The following is a 6,000-nucleotide window of genomic DNA, read 5'->3' on the forward strand; positions in this document are numbered from 1 at the left end:
ACGTAACACCTGAGGAGAACTAGGCTCCCCTGTCACCTGCACATTTTCTCTTTCTGTGGAGTGCTTCCTAGCCGCAGCTGCCTCTCAGAGCAGCTCTATTTTAGGAGCTGTTTTCCTTTGGCCTAAATTAAGCACAGTCACAAGGCAGAGGCAAGGTGCGGGTGCAGGGTGGCCTGCGGGTTCTTTGTGTCTCTTTCAGTGTTAAGGGTGAGACAAACAGACAAGATGGAGCCTGCAGCTCTAGAGGGGAGACTCAAGTGGCCCATGGGTCTCAGACGAGGGCCCCAAATGACAATGGAAAGCTGAGGTTTGGGTGGCCTCCCTTTAACTCCCACAGGCCCAGGCCTCTGCCCAATTTCACATTCTAATTTTCCTCCCCAAGGCCTTGCTAAAAGAGACAGGCTCCCATCGTCACTGCCGTCCAGGTCAGGGAGAAGCTCTGGGTCCCTGAGGCCCACAAGGCTCGGAGGCCAGGCTGGATTGATGCTGGCTTGTAAAGTAGAGTCAGCAGGGCAGTCATGGGCTATGTACCCTCGACTAGGAATCCCTTCCCGAGCTCGTAATTAAACCCCGTGAGGAGCAGGGGTAGGGCAAGGGCTGCTGGGAGGCAGCTAGCTGGTCCAGGGTCTAGGACTCAGTTCCTCCTACTTGGAAGGCCTGTGAACAAAAGGGGCAAAGGTCAATAATCTACCTGCTAAGTACACTAAACGCTATGGCCTCTCCGTTCTGTCCCTTGAGACTTTTCCTGTGGTCTCTCTAAATGCACATATCCCTTTCCAGGGACCCAGTGTGTGTTCCCAGGCTGCTGACCCCAAAACCTACATCTCCCGCATCTTCTCTCCCCAGAGAGTCAAATCCTGCTGTCCCACTCACTGAGGCAACACACCACCTCGATATCCAGATCAGTACCTTACTAGAGTGCTGCTGTTGGCCGGATCCTGCCCTCTGCTTCCTACCGAATTTGTATCTTAAAGGGGCTGAATGAAGACTTCCCTAACTCATGGGGATGATGCTGAGGTCATATTCAAGGAAGGTCTGTAGGCTATGGATTAGGCTTTAGTGCATGGCTGGCATGGAGAGATTGAGTTTGTTACGCATACAAAATGGATCACATGGTTCCCAGTGAAACTGCCTGGAAACACCCCCAAGAAGTGAGGAGAGGCTCTCTGGGAGTGGGTTTTCTATGATGCAAGTCCTGATGGGCAGAAGGGACCCAGGAGAGGGGGACAAGAAGATGTGAGCTAAACGCAGAGATAAGAAAAGGTGAAACTCTCCAGAGCTTAAGTTTGGCCTTGAGAGTGGCAGATCTGAGCTGGGGGCAGAGGATGGCTAGAACCTTCTCGCAGGGACACAGCTCAAGACAAGACAGAGTAAAGCACATCACCACCAGTGAAGGTGGGACACTTAGAGAACCGTCCCTTATCGATGGCTTGCTTTATGTAGTCTGCATTGCCCTAGGCCAATTGCTGTCCAAGAGTACTCAATGGAAGATTCCAGAAAGAAAGAATTCTTATGTTTTAAACTGTGCCTTGTTCAGAGTAGCATGTTGAAATCGAGCTTCATCTGGCTCTGTCTCATCCAGGACCTACCTTATGCTTTTGTCCACTGTACTTCTGTGTATACTCTACCTCCCTCCTAGTCACTTAATAGTCATTGTGGTTATCAGGCAGACTATCTCGTGTTCAACTGTTACTGCTCAAGCTACTTCAAATTCATTTTTAGAATTATTTTAAGTGTATGAGTGAGTGTTTGTTTTTTGTTTGAATGCATGTGTGTGTACCATATGCATGCCTGGAGTCCGTGGAGTTCAGCAGAGGGTGTCAGATCCCATGGAACTAGAGATACAGGAGGTGGTGAACCGCCATGTGGGTGCTGGGAACTGAGGCCAGCTCCTTTGCGAGAGCAGCACGTGCTTTTAGGTGAATGCTAGGGAACCAAACTCAGGTCCTCATACTTACACAGCAGGATTTTACTATCCGAGCCATCTCCCCAGTCCCTTGTGTGTGTGTGTGTGTGTGTGTGTGTGTGTGTAGACAGTGTCTCTTTATATAATCCTGCCTGGTTTCCAACTCATTATATAACTCGGGCTAGCCTTGAACATGTGATTTCCCTGCCTTAGCCTTCCGAGTGGATTACAGATGTGAGCTCCTGTCTGACTAAATAAAGATTGTTTTTGTTGTTGTTGGGTTTTTACTGGGTAGCCTGGTGATCCTCCCATCTCATCTCCCAAATGCTGGGATGTGTGAGCAGCATTCCTGGCTCCATCCATCATCCTTGCTGGTGATAACGAGGATGCTGCTGGTATGTTTACCGTACTATACTTTTATCACTGTTTCAGAACGCACTCCTTCCACTCACAAAATTTCCTGTGAAAAAGGAGGCCGTCTTCTGCCAGCAGCAGCTTCACACGTCTCAGGGTTTACCCCAGCTCCAGATTGCTATTTTCTCCTGTGCCTGATTCAGGCTTACACTGCTTTCCTTACCACACGCTGGAGGAGTAGACCCCCATCCCATGATATAGACCATAGGCAGGCCTGGGAGTAAAGTAGGTCATGACACCTGGGTTTGCATAGCATCACTGGGATGCTTTCCCACCCCAGTCTAAAGTGAAATGTATTATACAAATTTGGAAAATATTTTTTAAAATATGCAGAAAAAAAATAAAATGTTAAGATATACAATTTTGACACCTAGAAATAACTTTATTATGTGTTTCTGAGAGTGCTAATAAACAATCAACAATTATGTAACTGGTGTATGTGTGTGTGTGTGTGTGTGTGTGTGTGTGTGTGTGTGTGTGTGTACACTGGGACAGCCAATGCTACCCACATTCCATCTTACAGACAGACATCCACCATTCATTGAAACCTTTCCCTACACTGTGGCAAGCTGTTTTCCTTCATGTGTTCCCCACCGTTACTGATATCACTAAGTATCTCGGGACTAAGGTTATTTCTTTAGATTTTATTAGACTTTCTTGGATCAAAGTAGATGAGAGTGTTTTAAGCCTCTGAATATATATGAAAAGAGGGGAAAAAACCCAAAACAACCATTTTACCTTATTATATTCAGTCCTTACACCTGTGAATTAAAGTGGTACAAGCCGGGTTTAAAGGAGACAAAAGGATTTGTTTGTACATGCACAGAGTCAATTCAAGAAGTAGCTGGAGATTGGAGAGATGACTCACTCTATAAGCTCTTCCAAAGGACCAGGCACTCACAGGGCAGCTTATAACTGTAACTCCAGTTCCAGGGGATCTGATGCCCTCTTCTGGCCTCTGAAGGATCTGCACACACATGGTGCACAGATGTCTGTGCAGGTACAATAGCCATACACATAAAATAAAGTAGAAGTAGCTAATTCATAAAGTGGTTAGAGTCTTCAATAATCTTTATAGTATCTCTGGGGCCCTGACTGGGTCCTTACATACATCATCTAAGTGTTTGCCAGGTAAGGTTTGCCAGTTTATATTCCCAGCAAGCAGAGGGAGTAGATAGAGTATTACCGTCTAAGGATATTTCAACTCTCCCCTGTGATGGCCTACACCATAGCCCAGTACTTGGGAGAGAGAGACAGGAGAATCAAGAGTTCAAGTCCAGCTTAATCTACATAGCAAAACTGTACTTTAGAAATAAACACATTGTTAAAAAAAATTCATTTTATTTAGTTATTTGTATGTGCATATGAGTGGGTATGTGTGGGTATGTGCATGTGAGTGCCCATTCCATTGATCCCCCACCCTATGTGGGTTCTGAAAACTAAACTCAGGTCCTCTGAAAGAGCAGTATGTGCTCTTACCACTGAACCATATCTCCAGCCCCCACAAAAGCATTCTTACATAGCATGCTTGAGAGAGGTCTTGGATTCAAGCTCTACTACCACCAAAGGGGGGGGGGGCGGCGGCGGGGGAGTGTTCTTACTGATTTGATATAATCTAAGGCTGAGCACTTTGGTTCCATGTGTAAGGGACAGAGCTGTAGTCCCTTACTGGGGGCAGGGGGGTAGTTAAACCTAATTTTCACTTTTCTTTTCAGTTCTGGAGATGCCAGGAGCCTAGGGCCTCAGGAATGCTAGGCAAGCACTCTACCACTGGGCTACACCTCCCGCCTTCTTTTTGCTTTTCGGTTTGAAGCAGGATCTTGTTAAGTTGCCCAAGCTGGCCTAAAATTCATTCTGTAGCCCAGGCGAGCTTTGAACGGGAGACCTTTCCACCTCACCCTCCCAAGGATCTCAGATGACAGGCTTGCCACATACGGCCCAGTGTAAAACGTTTTTAAATGTTTCCATATTTAATTCCTTTCTAATGAAGCGTATTTGCATGTTCTTTGCCTATTTTTAATTTGCTTCAATAATTTAAGCACATAAAATCCCTGGAGGTTTAAACGCTCAGTTGTCACATCAGAATATTTATAAGGACAGACAGTGAAAAACCTGAGTATTTTCTTGCCGGTGTGAAGGGAGAAAAAGAATTCATTTCATCACCAAATTCCTTCATAATGTTGGAAAAACAGAAGAGCCAGTTCATTTAACCAGCACGGCTTTGATTGTTATCCTAACTGTCTTCAGATGCTGCACCAACGTCCAGCGCCAAGTTTTCTCACCAAACAAACTCTGTAAGCACTTGAAATTTCAATTCTGCATTCCAAGGAATCGAATCTCCCCACAGCTGTGTGGGACACCTCCGGACACTTGAGCAGTCCCAAATTACAACCTGGGTGTTTCAACTTGATCACTGTTAAGAGCACCCAGACCCCATAACCTGCCACCCCAAACCAATATTTTTAAAGTTTGCTCACATCTCCTATATTTAACTTTCTCTTTTAGCTACAGCCAATCAAAAGAAAACACTGAATTGCTCTGGGCCAGTGTTCTTCCTGGTATCACCTCTTTTATCTGTTTGTAGAGTTTTGTTTTTCCCCCTTTCTTTTTGCAGTCTCATTTCCCATTGTAAAAACAAATCATTAAATGTCCCAGCATAAGGAGTTCTGTGTAATTCTTAGGGACAGGAGTTTCTGCAAACACGATTGCCGGGAATTGTTTCTTTAAGTCCGGTTGTGGTGACAAGTATTTTCAAACCTGGGTTGTGGGGCATTTGGAGGAGCTGCCCTCAGCTAGTCCCCAATGCGGGACCCTCCAGAGCAGCAGGAAGCTCCCTCCCACCCTCCCATCCCCCAACCAACGCCCCCTTTGCTTCTCTGGAGCTAACTAGGTAGGGCAGGCCCCTCGAGACTGTCCAAGTAGTCTGGTTTTTAGAGCTGAGTCGTTTGCCAGCCGCAGTCATTTGAGAGAGTCACCGGGTCCTTACCGGGAATCCGCAAGCAATGGCCGGTTGGAAGGGGAAGGCAGGCAGGGGCGGATCTGCGCAGCCACCCCCCACCCCGAGCTTGCCCTGCAGTGCTTACGCCGCATTCGCCGGCCGGCTACGCGGCGGCGGCCAGCTCACTCTAACAGTGCCAGCTCCTGGCCCCAGCTTGGCCCGTCTGAGTGCTAGCTGTAGCGACCTCGCTGGCTGCTCTCGCCCGGGGGCCTCAGTGTCTGCGTCTCCTCTGCCTGAACCTCAGCCTCCCACCGCAGCCCCAGGCCTCCCTCTTGGGTTCTCACTGTATGGTGGTGACTGTCTCCAGAGACTTCAAGCACTGGGGTCCTGGTGATTGAATCTAGCTCCTTTCACTGACCTACATCTCTGGTTCTCTTACATTCTTATTTTGAAACTAAATGGCCTGGTCTGGCCTTGAACTTTTGCCTCAGCCTCCCGAGGGGCTGCGATTACACACCTGATCTACCAGTCCTGGCTTAGACGGCACATTCCGGCTGTGCCCTCACGTGGCCTGCGAACAAGCTCCCTCAGTCATTTTTAGGACACTAATCCTGCTTATAAGGATGGGACCTTGTGACCTAATCATTTTTTCTCAAGCTCTGCCTCTCAATATTGTTACAGTTCAGATTATATCTCTCTTCTCTCCCCTCCCATCCCTCCATTATTTTATTTTATATGTATG

At 47.3% G+C, this 6,000-nt stretch overlaps 1 protein-coding gene across 1 annotated transcript in view; it reads right to left on the reverse strand.

Annotated features, from left to right (window-relative positions):
* Pebp4 (phosphatidylethanolamine binding protein 4) overlaps nucleotides 1–5,417 on the reverse strand; it is a 235,862-nt gene extending 230,445 nt beyond the window's left edge. Inside the window, exon 1 of the mRNA XM_052732847.1 lies at nucleotides 5,307–5,417. The gene's annotated coding sequence lies outside the window, so the exon portion shown is untranslated. The remainder of the gene's footprint in view (nucleotides 1–5,306) is intronic.
* Nucleotides 5,418–6,000: the final 583 nt, after the last annotated feature.

The sequence above is a fragment of the Peromyscus californicus genome, unplaced genomic scaffold (genome assembly GCF_007827085.1).
Source record: "Peromyscus californicus insignis strain IS unplaced genomic scaffold, ASM782708v3 Scaffold_12__1_contigs__length_115047231, whole genome shotgun sequence".
Classification (NCBI taxonomy): Eukaryota; Metazoa; Chordata; class Mammalia; order Rodentia; family Cricetidae; genus Peromyscus; species Peromyscus californicus.